This window comes from Symphodus melops, assembly GCF_947650265.1.
Source record: "Symphodus melops genome assembly, chromosome: 4".
Classification (NCBI taxonomy): domain Eukaryota; kingdom Metazoa; phylum Chordata; class Actinopteri; order Labriformes; family Labridae; genus Symphodus; species Symphodus melops.
This window is the reverse complement of record NC_136694.1, coordinates 7,875,341-7,895,510: the sequence shown is the minus strand read 5'-3', so window position 1 is coordinate 7,895,510 and position 20,170 is coordinate 7,875,341.

Here is a 20,170-nt window from a genome sequence, read left to right as displayed (position 1 = left end):
AAAGGTTCAGGGACTTCTCTTCAGGAACTAAAAGGTTCAGGGACTTCTCATCATAGAACTAAAAGATTCAAGGACTTCTCTTAATAGAACTAAACGGTTCAGGGACTTCTCTTCATAGAAATAAAAGGTTCAGGGACTTCTCTTCATAGAACTAAAAGCTTCAGGGACTTCTCTTCATAGAACTAAAAGGTTCAGGGACTTCTCTTCATAGACTTAAAAGGTTCAGGGACTTCTCGTCATAGAACTAAAAGGTTCAGGGACTTCTCTTTAAAGATCTAAAAGGTTCAGGAACTTCTCTTCAGGAACTAAAAGGTTCAGGGACATCTCTTCATAGAACTAAAAGGTTCAGGGACTTCTCTTCAGGAACTAAAAGGTTCACAGACTTCTCTTCAGAAACAAAAAGGTTCAGGGACTTCTCTTCATAGAACTAAAAGGTTCATGGACTTCTCATCTCAGAACTAAAAGGTTCAGGGACATCTCTTCAAAGAACTAAAAGGTTCAGGGACTTCTCTTCAGGAACTAGAAGGTTCAGGGACTTCCCTTTATGGAACTAAAAGGTTCACGGACTTATCTTCAAAGAACTAAAAGGTTCAGGGACTTCTCTTTGAAGATCTAAAAGGTTCAGAAACTTCTCTTCAGGAACTAAAAGGTTCAGGGACTTCTCTTTAAAGAACTAAAAGGTTCAGGGACTTCTCTTCAGGAACTAAAAGGTTCAGGGACTTCTCATCATAGAACTAAAAGGTTCAAGGACTTCTCTTCATAGAACTAAAAGGTTCAGGGACTTCTCTTCATAGAACTAAAAGGTTCAGGGACTTCTCTTCATAGAACTAAAAGGTTCAGGGACTTCTCTTTAAAGAACTAAAAGGTTCAGGGACTTCTCTTCAGGAACTAAAAGGTTCAGGGACTTCTCTTCTCAGAATTAAAAGGTTCAGGAACTTCTCTTCCAAGAACAAAAAGGTTCAGGGACTTCTTTTCCAAGAACTAAAAGGTTCAGGGACTTCTCTTCATAGAACTAAAAGGTTCAGGGACTTCTCTTCATAGAACTAAAAGGTTCAGGGACTTCTCTTCATAGAACTAAAAGGTTCAGGGACTTCTCTTCATAGAACTAAAAGGTTCAGGGACTTCTCTTCATAGAACTCAAACGTTCAGGGACGTCTCTTTACAGAACTTAAAGGTTCAAGGACTTCTCTTCTGGAACTAAAAGGTTCAGGAACTTCTCTTCATGAACTGAAAAGTTCAGGGATGTCTCTTCGTAGAACTAAAGTGTTCAGGGACTTCTATTCATAGAATTAAAAGGTTCAGGGACTTCTCTTAATAGATCTAAAAGTTTCAAGGACTTCTCTTCAGCAACTCAAAAGGTTCAGGGACTTCTCTTCATAGAACTAAAAGGTTCAGGGACTTCTCTTTAAAGATCTGAAAGGTTCAGGGACGTCTCTTCAGGAACTAAAAGGTTCAGGGACTTCTCTTCCAAGAACAAAAAGGTTCAGGGACTTCTCTTCATAGACCTAACAGGTTCAGGGACTTCTCTTCAGGAACTAAAAGGTTCACAGACTTCTCTTCAGAAACAAAAAGGTTCAGGGACTTCTCTTCATAGAACTAAAAGGTTCATGGACTTCTCATCTCAGAACTAAAAGGTTCAGGGACATCTCTTCAAAGAACTAAAAGGTTCAGGGACTTCTCTTCAGGAACTAGAAGGTTCAGGGACTTCCCTTTATGGAACTAAAATGTTCACGGACTTATCTTCAAAGAACTAAAAGGTTCAGGGACTTCTCTTTGAAGATCTAAAAGGTTCAGAAACTTCTCTTCAGGAACTAAAAGGTTCAGGGACTTCTCTTTAAAGAACTAAAAGGTTCAGGGACTTCTCTTCAGGAACTAAAAGGTTCAGGGACTTCTCATCATAGAACTAAAAGGTTCAAGGACTTCTCTTCATTGAACTAAAAGGTTCAGGGACTTCTCTTCATAGAACTAAAAGGTTCAGGGACTTCTCTTCAGGAACTAAAAGGTTCAGGGACTTCTCTTCATAGAACTAAAAGGTTCAGGGACATCTCTTAATAGAACTAAATGGTTCAGGGACTTCACTTTAAAAAACTAAAAGGTTCAGGGACTTCTCTTCAGGAACTAAAAGGTTCAGGGACTTCTCTTCTCAGAAATAAAAGGTTCAGGAACTTCTCTTCCAAGAACTAAAAGGTTCAGGGACTTCTCTTCAGGAACTAAAAGGTTCAGGGACATCTTGTCATAGAACTAAAAGGTTCAGGGACTTCTCTTTAAAGATCTAAAAGGTTCAGGAACTTCTCTTCGGTAACTAAAAGGTTCAGGGACATCTCTTCATAGAACTAAAAGGTTCAGGGACTTCTCTTCCAAGAACTAAAAGGTTCAGGGACTTCTCTTCATAGACCTAACAGGTTCAGGGACTTCTCCTCAGGAACTAAAAGGTTCACAGATTTCTCTTCAGGATCTAAAAGGTTCAGAAACTTCTCTTCAGGAACTAAAAGGTTCAGGGACTTCTCTTTCAAGAACTAAAAGGTTCAGGGACTTCTCTTCATAGAACTAAAAGGTTCAGGGACTTCTCTTTAAAGAACTAAAAGGTTCAGGGACTTCTCTTCAGGAACTAAAAGGTTCAGGGACTTCTCTTCTCAGAATTAAAAGGTTCAGGAACTTCTCTTCCAAGAACTAAAAGGTTCAGGGACTTCTCTTCCAAGAACTAAAAGGTTCAGGGACTTCTCTTCATAGACTTAAAAGGTTCATGGACTTCTCTTCAGGAACTAAAAGGTTCAGGGACTTCTCGTCATAGAACTAAAAGGTTCAGGAACTTCTCTTTAAAGATCTAAAAGGTTCAGGAACTTCTCTTCAGGAACTAAAAGGTTCAGGGACATCTCTTCATAGAACTAAAAGGTTCAGGGACTTCTCTTCATAGACCTAACAGGTTCAGGGACTTCTCCTCAGGAACTAAAAGGTTCAAAGACTTCTCTTCAGGAACTAAAAGGTTCAGGGACTTCTCGTCATAGAACTTAAAGGTTCAGGGACGTCTCTTTAAAGATCTATAAGGTTCATGGACTTCTCTTCAGGAACTAAAAGGTTCAGGGACATCTCTTCATCGAACTAAATGGTTCAGGGACATCTCTTCATAGAACTAAAAGGTTCAGGGACATCTCTTCATAGAACTAAAAGGTTCAGGGACTTCTCTTTAAAGATCTGAAAGGTTCAGGAACTTCTCTTCAGAAACTAAAATGTTCAGGAACTTCTCTTCAAAGAACTTAAAGGTTAAGGGACTTCTCGTCATAGAACTTAAAGGTTCAGGGACGTCTCTTTAAAGATCTATAAGGTTCAGGGACTTCTCTTCAGGAACTAAAAGGTTCAGGGACATCTCTTCATCGAAATAAAAGGTTCAGGGACATCTCTTCGTAGAACTAAAAGGTTCAGGGACATCTCTTCATAGAACTAAAAGGTTCAGGGACTTCTCTTTAAAGATCTGAAAGGTTCAGGAACTTCTCTTCAGAAACTAAAAGGTTCAGGAACTTCTCTTCAAAGAACTAAAAGGTTCAGGGACTTCTCTTCATAGACTTAAAAGGTTCATGGACTTCTCTTCAGGAACTAAAAGGTTCAGGGACTTCTTGTCATAGAACTAAAAGGTTCAGGGACTTCTCTTTAAAGATCTGAAAGGTTCAGGAACTTCTCTTCAGGAACTAAAAGGTTCAGGGACATCTCTTCATAGAACTAAAAGGTTCAGGGACTTCTCTTCCAAGAACTAAAAGGTTCAGGGACTTCTCTTCATAGACCTAACAGGTTCAGGGACTTCTCCTCAGGAACTAAAAGGTTCACAGACTTTTCTTCAGGATCTAAAAGGTTCAGAAACTTCTCTTCAGGAACTAAAAGGTTCAGGGACTTCTCTTTCAAGAACTAAAAGGTTCAGGGACTTCTCTTCAGGAACTAAAAGGTTCAGGGACTTCTCATCAAAGAACTAAAAGATTCAAGGACTTCTCTTCATAGAACTAAAAGGTTCAGGGACTTCTCTTCATAGAACTAAAAGGTTCAGGGACTTCTCTTCAGGAACTAAAAGGTTCAGGGACTTCTCATCATAGAACTAATAGATTCAAGGACTTCTCTTCATAGAACTAAAAGGTTCAGGGACTTCTCTTCATAGAACTAAAAGGTTCAGGGACTTCTCTTCAGGAACTAAAAGCTTCAGGGACTTCTCTTCATAGAACTAAAAGGTTCAGGGACATCTCTTAATAGAACTAAACGGTTCAGGGACTTCTCTTCAGGAACTAAAAGGTTCAGGGACTTCTCTTCATAGAAATAAAAGGTTAAGGGACTTCTCTTCATAGAACTAAAAGCTTCAGGGACTTCTCTTCATAGAACTAAAAGGTTCAGGGACTTCTCTTCATAGACTTAAAAGGTTCATGGACTTCTCTTCAGGAACTAAAAGGTTCAGGGACTTCTCGTCATAGAACTAAAAGGTTCAGGGACTTCTCTTTAAAGATCTAAAAGGTTCAGGAACTTCTCTTCAGGAACTAAAAGGTTCAGGGACATCTCTTCATAGAACTAAAAGGTTCAGGGACTTCTCTTCCAATAACTAAAAGGTTCAGGGACTTCTCTTCATTGACCTAAAAGGTTCAGGGACTTCTCCTCAGGAACTAAAAGGTTCACAGACTTCTCTTCAGGATCTAAAAGGTTCAGAAACTTCTCTTCAGGAACTAAAAGGTTCAGGGACTTCTCTTTCAAGAACTAAAAGGTTCAGGGACTTCTCTTCATAGAACTAAAATGTTCAGGGACTTCTCTTCATAGAACTAAAAGGTTCAGGGACTTCTCTTCATAGAACTAAAAGGTTCAGGGACTTCTCTTTAAAGAACTAAAAGGTTCAGGGACTTCTCTTCAGGAACTAAAAGGTTCAGGGACTTCTCTTCTCAGAAATAAAAGGTTCAGGAACTTCTCTTCCAAGAACTAAAAGGTTCAGGGACTTCTCTTCAGGAACTAAAAGGTTCAGGGACATCTTGTCATAGAACTAAAAGGTTCAGGAACTTCTCTTTAAAGATCTAAAAGGTTCAGGAACTTCTCTTCAGGAACTAAAAGGTTCAGGGACTTCTCTTCATAGAACTAAAAGGTTCAGGGACTTCTCTTCATAGAACTAAAAGGTTCAGGGACTTCTCTTCAGGAACTAAAAGGTTCAGGGACTTCTCTTCATAGAACTAAAAGGTTCAGGGACTTCTCTTAATAGAACTAAACGGTTCAGGGACTTCTCTTTAAAGAACTAAAAGGTTCAGGGACTTCTCTTAATAGAACTAAACGGTTCAGGGACTTCTCTTTAAAGAACTAAAAGGTTCAGGGACTTCTCTTCAGGAACTAAAAGGTTCAGGGACTTCTCATCATAGACCTAAAAGGTTCAGGGACTTCTCTTCATAGAACTAAAAGGTTCAGGGACTTCTCTTCATAGACCTAACAGGTTCAGGGACTTCTCTTCAGGAACTAAAAGGTTCACAGACTTCTCTTCAGGAACTAAAAGGTTCAGGGTGTCATGGTTTGGTTTTTTGTTCTGTATTTAATCTTGTTTTAGTTCATTATTTCCCTTGTGCGCTTTAATGTTTCATAGTCTGTTTTACTTTAGTCCTTAGTGTGTTTCCCTGTATCCTTGTGTCCTCCTATGTTTCCTGTTAGTTTATTTCCTGTCTTGTGTTTTAAGTCTAGTCATTAGTGTTTCCTGTTTTATTTTGTATATCTGGTTTTGGTTGTGGTGTCAGGTTGTACTTTGTACTTGTCCCCGTTCCAGCAGAGCGCTGTCTGCTACCTGTCCCCGTTCCAGCAGAGCGCTGTCTGCTACCTGTCCCCGTTCCAGCAGAGCGCTGTCTGCCTCCTGTCCCCGTTCCAGCAGAGCGCTGTCTGCTACCTGTCCCCGTTCCAGCAGAGCGCTGTCTGCCTCCTGTCCCTGTTCCAGCAGAGCGCTGTCTGCCTCCTGTCCCCGTTCCAGCAGAGCGCTGTCTGCTACCTGTCCCCGTTCCGGCAGAGCGCCGTCTGCTTCCTGTTCCCGTTCCGGCAGAGCGCCGTCTGCTTCCTGTTCCCGTTCCGGCAGAGCGCCGTCTGCTTCCTGTTCCCGTTCCGGCAGAGCGCCGTCTGCTTCCTGTACCCGTTCCGGCAGAGCGCTGTCTGCTTCCTGTCCCCGTGCCTGCTGAACGCCGTCTGCCACCAGCTTCGGCAGAGCGCCGTCTGCTTCCTGTTCCCGTTCCGGCAGAGCGCCGTCTGCTTCCTGTTCCCGTTCCGGCAGAGCGCCGTCTGCTTCCTGTTCCCGTTCCGGCAGAGCGCCGTCTGCTTCCTGTCCCCGTTCCGGCAGAGCGCCGTCTGCTTCCTGTCCCCGTTCCGGCAGAGCGCCGTCTGCTTCCTGTCCCCGTTCCGGCAGAGCGCCGTCTGCTTCCTGTCCCCGTTCCGGCAGAGCGCCGTCTGCTTCCTGTCCCCGTTCCGGCAGAGCGCCGTCTGCTTCCTGTTCCCGTTCCGGCAGAGCGCCGTCTGCTTCCTGTTCCCGTTCCAGCTGAACGCCGTCTGCCACCAGCTTCGGCAGAGCGTTGTCAGCTTCCTGTCCCTGTGCCTGCTGAACGCCGTCAGCCACCAGCTTCGGCAGACCGTTGTCAGCTTCCTGTCCCCGTGCCTGCTGAGTGCCGTCGGCGTCAAGTTGAGGTTCCCTCGGTATTCGGGCCAATGCCCGACGACATCTCCTCGCTGGTTTGGCCGACAACTGACGTCGTCTCAGCAGTCCGGCCGACACCCGAAGACGTCTTCTCTGCGGTCCGGCTGACACCCGACGACGTCTCCTCGGCGGTCTGGCCAACATTCAATGACGTCTCCTCTGCGGTCCGGCCAACGCCTGAGCTTCCCTCGGCGGTCTGGCCAACGTCCGACGACGTCTCCTCGCTGGTTTGGCCGACACCTGACGTTTTCTCCTCTGTGGTCAGGCCGACACCTGAGCTTCCCTCTGTGTTCCAGCCGACTCCTGACGTCTCCTCCTCGGCAGTCCAGCCGACACCAGACGTTCCTTCGTCTTTAATCGGGCTGGCTCCTGGGCCCTTGGAAAAGGTCCTGCCCTTCATTGCTCGGCCTCCGGGCCGCCCACCTGAACTCTCTCCCGTGCCTGATCGGCCTCCGGGCCGCCCACCTGAACTCTCTCCCGTGCCTGCTCGGCCTCCTGGCCGCCCACCTGAACTCTCTCCCGTGCCTGATCGGCCTCCGGGCCGACCACCTGAACTCTCTACCGTGCCTGATCGGCCTCCGGGCCGACCACCTGAACTCTCTCCCATGCCTGATCGGCCTCCGGGCCGCCCACCTGAGCTCTCTCCTGTACCTGCTCGGCCTCTGGGCCGTCCCCCAGAGCTCTCTCCCGTGCCTGCTCGGCCTCCCGGCCGTCCCCCAGAACTCGCCCCTGTGTTTGTTCGGCCTCTGGGCCGTCCGTCTGAACTGACTAAGGCCTGTATGCCTGAAGGTCCGGAGTCCCTCCTCCGGACCCCCTCCACCCACCCTGGGGTGGTTTTTTGAGTTTTTGGGACATCTGGGAGCTGTCCCTTAAGAGGGGGGTACTGTCATGGTTTGGTTTTTTGTTCTGTATTTAATCTTGTTTTAGTTCATTATTTCCCTTGTGCGCTTTAATGTTTCATAGTCTGTTTTACTTTAGTCCTTAGTGTGTTTCCCTGTATCCTTGTGTCCTCCTATGTTTCCTGTTAGTTTATTTCCTGTCTTGTGTTTTAAGTCTAGTCATTAGTGTTTCCTGTTTTATTTTGTATATCTGGTTTTGGTTGTGGTGTCAGGTTGTACTTTGTACTTGTCCTCAGTGTTCTGGTCTTGTGTTCTTTGTTCCTTGTGTTTCCCGCCTTCCTGATTACCCTGATGTTCCTCACCTGTCTCGTCAGTCTCACCTGTGTCCAATTACCCCTGTCTATTTAGTCTCTGTGTTTTTCCTCAGTCTCTTGTCGGTTCATTGTATTGTCAACGTCATTGTCTCACGGTTTGTCGTGTTCCTGGAACGTCTTTCATCTCCCTGTGTTTCTCATCGTGGTTTTGGATTTTGGTTTTTTCGAAGTAAGTTTTTGTTTGCCTTTTTGTTAAAATAAATTAAGTTATCCTGCACTTGGGTCCACCTCTCCTGTTTCCTACCTGGATCGTGACACAGGGACTTCTCGTCATAGAACTAAAAGGTTCAGGGACGTCTCTTTAAAGAACTAAAAGGTTCAGGGACTTCTCTTCAGGAACTAAAAGGTTCAGGGACTTCTCTTCATCGAACTAAAAGGTTCAGGGACATCTCTTCATGGAACTAAAAGTTTCAGGGACTTCTTTTCAGGAACTAAAAGGTTCAGGGACTTCTTTTCCAAGAACTAAAAGGTTCAGGGACTTCTCTTCAGGAACTGAAAGGTTCACAGACTTCTCTTCAGGAACTAAAAGGTTCAGGGACTTCTCTTTAAAGATCTAAAAGGTTCAGGGACTTCTCTTCAGGAACTAAAAGGTTCAGGGACATCTCTTCATAGAACTAAAAGGTTCAGGGACTTCTCTTCAAAGAACTAAAAGGTTCATGGACTTCTCTTCAGGAACTAAAAGGTTCAGGGACTGCTCTTCGGGAACTAAAAGGTTCAGGGACTTTTCGTCATAGAACTAAAAGGTTCAGGGACTTCTCTTTAAAGATCTAAAAGGTTCAGGAACTTCTCTTCAGGAACTAAAAGGTTCAGGGACTTCTCTTCATAGAACTAAAAGGTTCAGGGACTTCTCTTCAGGAACTAAAAGCTTCAGGGACTTCTCTTCATAGAACTAAAAGGTTCAGGGACATCTCTTAATAGAACTAAACGGTTCAGGGACTTCTCTTCAGGAACTAAAAGGTTCAGGGACTTCTCTTCATAGAAATAAAAGGTTCAGGGACTTCTCTTCATAGAACTAAAAGCTTCAGGGACTTCTCTTCATAGAACTAAAAGGTTCAGGGACTTCTCTTCATAGACTTAAAAGGTTCATGGACTTCTCTTCAGGAACTAAAAGGTTCAGGGACTTCTCGTCATAGAACTAAAACGTTCAGGGACTTCTCTTTAAAGATCTAAAAGGTTCAGGAACTTCTCTTCAGGAACTAAAAGGTTCAGGGACATCTCTTCATAGAACTAAAAGGTTCAGGGACTTCTCTTCCAAGAACTAAAAGGTTCAGGGACTTCTCTTCATAGACCTAAAAGGTTCAGGGACTTCTCCTCAGGAACTAAAAGGTTCACAGACTTCTCTTCAGGATCTAAAAGGTTCAGAAACTTCTCTTCAGGAACTAAAAGGTTCAGGGACTTCTCTTTCAAGAACTAAAAGGTTCAGGGACTTCTCTTCAGGAACTAAAAGGTTCAGGGACTTCTCTTCATAGAAATAAAAGGTTCAGGGACTTCTCTTCATAGAACTAAAAGCTTCAGGGACTTCTCTTCATAGAACTAAAAGGTTCAGGGACTTCTCTTCATAGACTTAAAAGGTTCATGGACTTCTCTTCAGGAACTAAAAGGTTCAGGGACTTCTCGTCATAGAACTAAAAGGTTCAGGGACTTCTCTTTAAAGATCTAAAAGGTTCAGGAACTTCTCTTCAGGAACTAAAAGGTTCAGGGACATCTCTTCATAGAACTAAAAGGTTCAGGGACTTCTCTTCCAAGAACTAAAAGGTTCAGGGACTTCTCTTCATAGACCTAAAAGGTTCAGGGACTTCTCCTCAGGAACTAAAAGGTTCACAGACTTCTCTTCAGGATCTAAAAGGTTCAGAAACTTCTCTTCAGGAACTAAAAGGTTCAGGGACTTCTCTTTCAAGAACTAAAAGGTTCAGGGACTTCTCTTCAGGAACTAAAAGGTTCAGGGACTTCTCATCATAGAACTAAAAGATTCAAGGACTTCTCTTCATAGAACTAAAAGGTTCAGGGACTTCTCTTCATAGAACTAAAAGGTTCAGGGACTTCTCTTCATAGAACTAAAAGGTTCAGGGACTTCTCTTCATAGAACTAAAAGGTTCAGGGACTTCTCTTCATAGAACTAAAAGGTTCAGGGACTTCTCTTCCAAGAACTAAAAGGTTCAGGGACTTCTTTTCCAAGAACTAAAAGGTTCAGGGACTTCTCTTCATAGAACTAAAAGGTTCAGGGACTTCTCTTCATAGAACTAAAAGGTTCAGGGACTTCTCTTCATAGAACTCAAACGTTCAGGGACGTCTCTTTACAGAACTTAAAGGTTCAAGGACTTCTCTTCTGGAACTAAAAGGTTCAGGAACTTCTCTTCATGAACTGAAAAGTTCAGGGATGTCTCTTCGTAGAACTAAAGTGTTCAGGGACTTCTATTCATAGAATTAAAAGGTTCAGGGACTTCTCTTAATAGATCTAAAAGTTTCAAGGACTTCTCTTCAGCAACTCAAAAGGTTCAGGGACTTCTCTTCATAGAACTAAAAGGTTCAGGGACTTCTCTTTAAAGATCTGAAAGGTTCAGGGACGTCTCTTCAGGAACTAAAAGGTTCAGGGACTTCTCTTCCAAGAATAAAAAGGTTCAGGGACTTCTCTTCATAGACCTAACAGGTTCAGGGACTTCTCTTCAGGAACTAGAAGGTTCAGGGATTTCCCTTTATGGAACTAAAAGGTTCACGGACTTATCTTCAAAGAACTAAAAGGTTCAGGGACTTCTCTTTGAAGATCTAAAAGGTTCAGAAACTTCTCTTCAGGAACTAAAAGGTTCAGGGACTTCTCTTTAAAGAACTAAAAGGTTCAGGGACTTCTCTTCAGGAACTAAAAGGTTCAGGGACTTCTCATCATAGAACTAAAAGGTTCAAGGACTTCTCTTCATAGAACTAAAAGGTTCAGGGACTTCTCTTCATAGAACTAAAAGGTTCAGGGACTTCTCTTCATAGAACTAAAAGGTTCAGGGACTTCTCTTTAAAGAACTAAAAGGTTCAGGGACTTCTCTTCAGGAACTAAAAGGTTCAGGGACTTCTCTTCTCAGAATTAAAAGGTTCAGGAACTTCTCTTCCAAGAACAAAAAGGTTCAGGGACTTCTTTTCCAAGAACTAAAAGGTTCAGGGACTTCTCTTCATAGAACTAAAAGGTTCAGGGACTTCTCTTCATAGAACTAAAAGGTTCAGGGACTTCTCTTCATAGAACTAAAAGGTTCAGGGACTTCTCTTCATAGAACTAAAAGGTTCAGGGACTTCTCTTCAGGAACTAAAAGGTTCACAGACTTCTCTTCAGAAACAAAAAGGTTCAGGGACTTCTCTTCATAGAACTAAAAGGTTCATGGACTTCTCATCTCAGAACTAAAAGGTTCAGGGACATCTCTTCAAAGAACTAAAAGGTTCAGGGACTTCTCTTCAGGAACTAGAAGGTTCAGGGACTTCCCTTTATGGAACTAAAAGGTTCACGGACTTCTCTTTAAAGAACTAAAAGGTTCAGGGACTTCTCTTCAGGAACTAAAAGGTTCAGGGACTTCTCATCATAGAACTAAAAGGTTCAAGGACTTCTCTTCATTGAACTAAAAGGTTCAGGGACTTCTCTTCATAGAACTAAAAGGTTCAGGGACTTCTCTTCAGGAACTAAAAGGTTCAGGGACTTCTCTTCATAGAACTAAAAGGTTCAGGGACATCTCTTAATAGAACTAAATGGTTCAGGGACTTCACTTTAAAAAACTAAAAGGTTCAGGGACTTCTCTTCAGGAACTAAAAGGTTCAGGGACTTCTCTTCTCAGAAATAAAAGGTTCAGGAACTTCTCTTCCAAGAACTAAAAGGTTCAGGGACTTCTCTTCAGGAACTAAAAGGTTCAGGGACATCTTGTCATAGAACTAAAAGGTTCAGGGACTTCTCTTTAAAGATCTAAAAGGTTCAGGAACTTCTCTTCAGTAACTAAAAGGTTCAGGGACATCTCTTCATAGAACTAAAAGGTTCAGGGACTTCTCTTCCAAGAACTAAAAGGTTCAGGGACTTCTCTTCATAGACCTAACAGGTTCAGGGACTTCTCCTCAGGAACTAAAAGGTTCACAGATTTCTCTTCAGGATCTAAAAGGTTCAGAAACTTCTCTTCAGGAACTAAAAGGTTCAGGGACTTCTCTTTCAAGAACTAAAAGGTTCAGGGACTTCTCTTCATAGAACTAAAAGGTTCAGGGACTTCTCTTTAAAGAACTAAAAGGTTCAGGGACTTCTCTTCAGGAACTAAAAGGTTCAGGGACTTCTCTTCTCAGAATTAAAAGGTTCAGGAACTTCTCTTCCAAGAACTAAAAGGTTCAGGGACTTCTCTTCCAAGAACTAAAAGGTTCAGGGACTTCTCTTCATAGACTTAAAAGGTTCATGGACTTCTCTTCAGGAACTAAAAGGTTCAGGGACTTCTCGTCATAGAACTAAAAGGTTCAGGAACTTCTCTTTAAAGATCTAAAAGGTTCAGGAACTTCTCTTCAGGAACTAAAAGGTTCAGGGACATCTCTTCATAGAACTAAAAGGTTCAGGGACTTCTCTTCATAGACCTAACAGGTTCAGGGACTTCTCCTCAGGAACTAAAAGGTTCAAAGACTTCTCTTCAGGAACTAAAAGGTTCAGGGACTTCTCGTCATAGAACTTAAAGGTTCAGGGACGTCTCTTTAAAGATCTATAAGGTTCATGGACTTCTCTTCAGGAACTAAAAGGTTCAGGGACATCTCTTCATCGAACTAAAAGGTTCAGGGACATCTCTTCATAGAACTAAAAGGTTCAGGGACATCTCTTCATAGAACTAAAAGGTTCAGGGACTTCTCTTTAAAGATCTGAAAGGTTCAGGAACTTCTCTTCAGAAACTAAAATGTTCAGGAACTTCTCTTCAAAGAACTTAAAGGTTAAGGGACTTCTCGTCATAGAACTTAAAGGTTCAGGGACGTCTCTTTAAAGATCTATAAGGTTCAGGGACTTCTCTTCAGGAACTAAAAGGTTCAGGGACATCTCTTCATCGAAATAAAAGGTTCAGGGACATCTCTTCGTGGAACTAAAAGGTTCAGGGACATCTCTTCATAGAACTAAAAGGTTCAGGGACTTCTCTTTAAAGATCTGAAAGGTTCAGGAACTTCTCTTCAGAAACTAAAAGGTTCAGGAACTTCTCTTCAAAGAACTAAAAGGTTCAGGGACTTCTCTTCATAGACTTAAAAGGTTCATGGACTTCTCTTCAGGAACTAAAAGGTTCAGGGACTTCTTGTCATAGAACTAAAAGGTTCAGGGACTTCTCTTTAAAGATCTGAAAGGTTCAGGAACTTCTCTTCAGGAACTAAAAGGTTCAGGGACATCTCTTCATAGAACTAAAAGGTTCAGGGACTTCTCTTCCAAGAACTAAAAGGTTCAGGGACTTCTCTTCATAGACCTAGCAGGTTCAGGGACTTCTCCTCAGGAACTAAAAGGTTCACAGACTTCTCTTCAGGATCTAAAAGGTTCAGAAACTTCTCTTCAGGAACTAAAAGGTTCAGGGACTTCTCTTTCAAGAACTAAAAGGTTCAGGGACTTCTCTTCAGGAACTAAAAGGTTCAGGGACTTCTCATCAAAGAACTAAAAGATTCAAGGACTTCTCTTCATAGAACTAAAAGGTTCAGGGACTTCTCTTCATAGAACTAAAAGGTTCAGGGACTTCTCTTCAGGAACTAAAAGGTTCAGGGACTTCTCATCATAGAACTAATAGATTCAAGGACTTCTCTTCATAGAACTAAAAGGTTCAGGGACTTCTCTTCATAGAACTAAAAGGTTCAGGGACTTCTCTTCAGGAACTAAAAGCTTCAGGGACTTCTCTTCATAGAACTAAAAGGTTCAGGGACATCTCTTAATAGAACTAAACGGTTCAGGGACTTCTCTTCAGGAACTAAAAGGTTCAGGGACTTCTCTTCATAGAAATAAAAGGTTAAGGGACTTCTCTTCATAGAACTAAAAGCTTCAGGGACTTCTCTTCATAGAACTAAAAGGTTCAGGGACTTCTCTTCATAGACTTAAAAGGTTCATGGACTTCTCTTCAGGAACTAAAAGGTTCAGGGACTTCTCGTCATAGAACTAAAAGGTTCAGGGACTTCTCTTTAAAGATCTAAAAGGTTCAGGAACTTCTCTTCAGGAACTAAAAGGTTCAGGGACATCTCTTCATAGAACTAAAAGGTTCAGGGACTTCTCTTCCAAGAACTAAAAGGTTCATGGACTTCTCTTCATTGACCTAAAAGTTTCAGGGACTTCTCCTCAAGAACTAAAAGGTTCACAGACTTCTCTTCAGGATCTAAAAGGTTCAGAAACTTCTCTTCAGGAACTAAAAGGTTCAGGGACTTCTCTTTCAAGAACTAAAAGGTTCAGGGACTTCTCTTCAGGAACTAAAAGGTTCAGGGACTTCTCATCATAGAACTAAAAGATTCAAGGACTTCTCTTCATAGAACTAAAAGGTTCAGGGACTTCTCTTCATAGAACTAAAAGGTTCAGGGACTTCTCTTCATAGAACTAAAAGGTTCAGGGACTTCTCTTTAAAGAACTAAAAGGTTCAGGAACTTCTCTTCATGAACTGAAAAGTTCAGGGATGTCTCTTCGTAGAACTAAAGTGTTCAGGGACTTCTATTCATAGAATTAAAAGGTTCAGGGACTTCTCTTAATAGATCTAAAAGTTTCAAGGACTTCTCTTCAGCAACTCAAAAGGTTCAGGGACTTCTCTTCATAGAACTAAAAGGTTCAGGGACTTCTCTTTAAAGATCTGAAAGGTTCAGGGACGTCTCTTCAGGAACTAAAAGGTTCAGGGACTTCTCTTCCAAGAACAAAAAGGTTCAGGGACTTCTCTTCATAGACCTAACAGGTTCAGGGACTTCTCTTCAGGAACTAAAAGGTTCACAGACTTCTCTTCAGAAACAAAAAGGTTCAGGGACTTCTCTTCATAGAACTAAAAGGTTCATGGACTTCTCATCTCAGAACTAAAAGGTTCAGGGACATCTCTTCAAAGAACTAAAAGGTTCAGGGACTTCTCTTCAGGAACTAGAAGGTTCAGGGACTTCCCTTTATGGAACTAAAAGGTTCACGGACTTATCTTCAAAGAACTAAAAGGTTCAGGGACGTCTCTTTAAAGATCGAAAAGGTTCAGGGACTTCTCTTCAGGAACTAAAAGGTTCAGGGACATCTCTTCATCGAACTAAAAGGTTCAGGGGCATCTCTTCATAGAACTAAAAGGTTCAGGGACATCTCTTCATAGAACTAAAAGGTTCAGGGACTTCTCTTCAGGAACTTAAAGGTTCACAGACTTCTCTTTAATGATCTAAAAGGTTCAGGGACTTCTCTTCAGGAACTAAAAGGTTCAGGGACTTCTCTTCAGGAACTAAAAGGTTCAGGGACTTCTCTTCATAGAACTAAAAGGTTCAGGGACTTCTCTTCATAGACCTAACAGGTTCAGGGACTTCTCTTCAGGAACTAAAAGGTTCACAGACTTCTCTTCAGGAACTAAAAGGTTCAGGGACTTCTCTTCAGGAACTAAAAGGTTCAGGGACTTCTCTTCATAGAACTAAAAGGTTCAGGGACATCTCTTAATAGAACTAAACGGTTCAGGGACTTCTCTTTAAAGAACTAAAAGGTTCAGGGACTTCTCTTCAGGAACTAAAAGGTTCAGGGACATCTCTTAATAGAACTAAACGGTTCAGGGACTTCTCTTTAAAGAACTAAAAGGTTCAGGGACTTCTCTTCAGGAACTAAAAGGTTCAGGGACTTCTCTTCAAAGAACTAAAAGGTTCAGGGACTTCTCTTTATGGAACTAAAAGGTTCAGGGACTTCTCTTCAAAGAACTAAAAGGTTCAGGGACTTCTCTTTGAAGATCTAAAAGGTTCAGAAACTTCTCTTCAGGAACAAAAAGGTTCAGGGACTTCTCTTCATCGAACTAAAAGGTTCATGGACTTCTCATCTCAGAACTAAAAGGATCAGGGACTTCTCTTCAAAGAACTAAAAGGTTCAGGGACTTCTCTTTATGGAACTAAAAGGTTCAGGGACTTCTCTTCAAAGAACTAAAAGGTTCAGGGACTTCTCTTTGAAGATCTAAAAGGTTCAGAAACTTCTCTTCAGGAACTAAAAGGTTCAGGGACTTCTCTTTAAAGAACTAAAAGGTTCAGGGACTTCTCTTCAGGAACTAAAAGGTTCAGGGACTTCTCATCATAGAACTAAAAGGTTCAAGGACTTCTATTCATTGAACTAAAAGGTTCAGGGACTTCTCTTCATAGAACTAAAAGGTTCAGGGACTTCTCTTCAGGAACTAAAAGGTTCAGGGACTTCTCTTCATAGAACTAAAAGGTTCAGGGACATCTCTTAATAGAACTAAATGGTTCAGGGACTTCTCTTTAAAGAACTAAAAGGTTCAGGGACTTCTCTTCAGGAACTAAAAGGTTCAGGGACTTCTCTTTAAAGATCTGAAAGGTTCAGGGACATCTCTTCATAGAACTAAAAGGTTCAGGGACTTCTCTTCATAGAACTAAAAGGTTCAGGGACTTCTCTTTAAAGAACTAAAAGGTTCAGGGACTTCTCTTCATAGAACTACAAGGTTCAGGGACTTCTCCTCAGGAACTAAAAGGTTCACAGACTTCTCTTCAGGAACTAAAAGGTTCAGGGAATTCTCGTCATAGAACTAAAAGGTTCAGGGACGTCTCTTTGAAGATCAAAAAGGTTCAGGGACTTCTCTTCAGGAACTAAAAGGTTCAGGGACATCTCTTCATCGAACTAAAAGGTTCAGGGACATCTCTTCATAGAACTAAAAGGTTCAGGGACATCTCTTCATAGAACTAAAAGGTTCAGGGACTTCTCTTCAGGAACTTAAAGGTTCACAGACTTCTCTTTAATGATCTAAAAGGTTCAGGGACTTCTCTTCAGGAACTAAAAGGTTCAGGCACTTCTCTTCAGGAACTAAAAGGTTCAGGGACTTCTCATCATAGAACTAAAAGGTTCAGGGACTTCTCATCATAGAACTAAAAGGTTCAAGGACTTCTATTCATTGAACTAAAAGGTTCAGGGACTTCTCTTCATAGAACTAAAAGGTTCAGGGACTTCTCTTCAGGAACTAAAAGGTTCAGGGACTTCTCTTCATAGAACTAAAAGGTTCAGGGACATCTCTTAATAGAACTAAATGGTTCAGGGACTTCTCTTTAAAGAACTAAAAGGTTCAGGGACTTCTCTTCAGGAACTAAAAGGTTCAGGGACTTCTCTTTAAAGATCTGAAAGGTTCAGGGACATCTCTTCATAGAACTAAAAGGTTCAGGGACTTCTCTTCATAGAACTAAAAGGTTCAGGGACTTCTCTTTAAAGAACTAAAAGGTTCAGGGACTTCTCTTCATAGAACTAAAAGGTTCAGGGACTTCTCCTCAGGAACTAAAAGGTTCACAGACTTCTCTTCAGGAACTAAAAGGTTCAGGGAATTCTCGTCATAGAACTAAAAGGTTCAGGGACGTCTCTTTAAAGATAAAAAAGGTTCAGGGACTTCTCTTCAGTAACTAAAAGGTTCAGGGACATCTCTTCATCGAACTAAAAGGTTCAGGGACATCTCTTCATAGAACTAAAAGGTTCAGGGACATCTCTTCATAGAACTAAAAGGTTCAGGGACTTCTCTTCAGGAACTTAAAGGTTCACAGACTTCTCTTTAATGATCTAAAAGGTTCAGGGACTTCTCTTCAGGAACTAAAAGGTTCAGGCACTTCTTTTCAGGAACTAAAAGGTTCAGGGACTTCTCATCATAGAACAAAAAGGTTCAGGGACTTCTCATCATAGAACTAAAAGGTTCAAGGACTTCTATTCATTGAACTAAAAGGTTCAGGGACTTCTCTTCATAGAACTAAAAGGTTCAGGGACATCTTAATAGAACTAAATGGTTCAGGGACTTCTCTTTAAAGAACTAAAAGGTTCAGGGACTTCTCTTCAGGAACTAAAAGGTTCAGGGACTTCTCTTTAAAGATCTGAAAGGTTCAGGGACTTCTCTTCATAGAACTAAAAGGTTCAGGGACTTCTCTTCAGGAACTTAAAGGTTCAGGGACTTCTCTTCATAGAACTAAAAGGTTCAGGGACATCTCTTAATAGAACTAAATGGTTCAGGGACTTCTCTTTAAAGATCTGAAAGGTTCAGGGACTTCTCTTCATAGAACTAAAAGGTTCAGGGACTTCTCTTCATAGAACTAAAAGGTTCAGGGACTTCTCCTCAGGAACTAAAAGGTTCACAGACTTCTCTTCAGGAACTAAAAGGTTCAGGGACTTCTCTTCAGGAACTAAAAGGTTCAGGGACTTCTCTTTAAAGATCTGAAAGGTTCAGGGAAGTCTCTTCAGGAACTAAAAGGTTCAGGGACTTCTCTTCCAAGAACAAAAAGGTTCAGGGACTTCTCTTCATAGACCTAACAGGTTCAGGGACTTCTCTTCAGGAACTAAACGGTTGACAGACTTCTCTTCAGGAACAAAAAGGTTCAGGGACTTCTCTTCATAGAACTAAAAGGTTCATGGACTTCTCATCTCAGAACTAAAAGGTTCAGGGACTTCTCTTCAAAGAACTAAAAGGTTCAGGGACTTCTCTTCAGGAACAAAAAGGTTCATGGACTTCTCATCTCAGAACTAAAAGGTTCAGGGACTTCTCTTTAAAGAACTAAAAGGTTCAGGGACTTCTCTTCAGGAACTAAAAGGTTCAGGGACTTCTCATCATAGAACTAAAAGGTTCAGGGACTTCTCTTCATAGAACTAAAAGGTTCAAGGACTTCTATCCATTGAACTAAAAGGTTCAGGGACTTCTCTTCATAGAACTAAAAGGTTCAGGGACTTCTCTTCAGGAACTAAAAGGTTCAGGGACTTCTCTTCATAGAACTAAAAGGTTCAGGGACATCTCTTAATAGAACTAAATGGTTCAGGGACTTCTCTTTAAAGAACTAAAAGGTTCAGGGACTTCTCTTCAGGAACTAAAAGGTTCAGGGACTTCTCTTTAAAGATCTGAAAGGTTCAGGGACTTCTCTTCATAGAACTAAAAGGTTCAGGGACTTCTCTTCATAGAACTAAAATGTTCAGGGACTTCTCTTTAAAGAACTAAAAGGTTCAGGGACTTCTCTTCATAGAACTAAAAGGTTCAGGGACTTTTCCTCAGGAACTAAAAGGTTCACAGACTTCTCTTCAGGAACTAAAAGGTTCAGGGACTTCTCTTCAGGAACTAAAAGGTTCAGGGACTTCTCTTTAAAGATCTGAAAGGTTCAGGGACGTCTCTTCAGGAACTAAAAGGTTCAGGGACTTCTCTTCCAAGAACAAAAAGGTTCAGGGACTTCTCTTCATAGACCTAACAGGTTCAGGGACTTCTCTTCAGGAACTAAAAGGTTCACAGACTTCTCTTCAGGAACAAAAAGGTTCAGGGACTTCTCTTCATAGAACTAAAAGGTTCATGGACTTCTCATCTCAGAACTAAAAGGTTCAGGGACTTCTCTTCAAAGAACTAAAAGGTTCAGGGACTTCTCTTCAGGAACAAAAAGGTTCATGGACTTCTCATCTCAGAACTAAAAGGATCAGGGACTTCTCTTCAAAGAACTAAAAGGTCCAGGGACTTCTCTTTATGGAACTAAAAGGTTCAGGGACTTCTCTTCAAAGAACTAAAAGGTTCAGGGACTTCTCTTTGAAGATCTAAAAGGTTCAGAAACTTCTCTTCAGGAACTAAAAGGTTCAGGGACTTCTCTTTAAAGAACTAAAAGGTTCAGGGACTTCTCTTCAGGAACGAAAAGCTTCAGGGACTTCTCTTCATAGAACTAAAAGGTTCAGGGACATCTCTTAATAGAACTAAATGGTTCAGGGACTTCTCTTTAAAGAACTAAAAGGTTCAGGGACTTCTCTTCAGGAACTAAAAGGTTCAGGGACTTCTCTTTAAAGATCTGAAAGGTTCAGGGACTTCTCTTCATAGAACTAAAAGGTTCAGGGACTTCTCTTCATAGAACTAAAATGTTCAGGGACTTCTCTTTAAAGAACTAAAAGGTTCAGGGACTTCTCTTCATAGAACTAAAAGGTTCAGGGACTTCTCCTCAGGAACTAAAAGGTTCACAGACTTCTCTTCAGGAACTAAAAGGTTCAGGGACTTCTCGTCATAGAACTAAAAGGTTCAGGGACGTCTCTTTAAAGATCGAAAAGGTTCAGGGACTTCTCTTCAGGAACTAAAACGTTCAGGGACATCTCTTCATCGAACTAAAAGGTTCAGGGACATCTCTTCATAGAACTAAAAGGT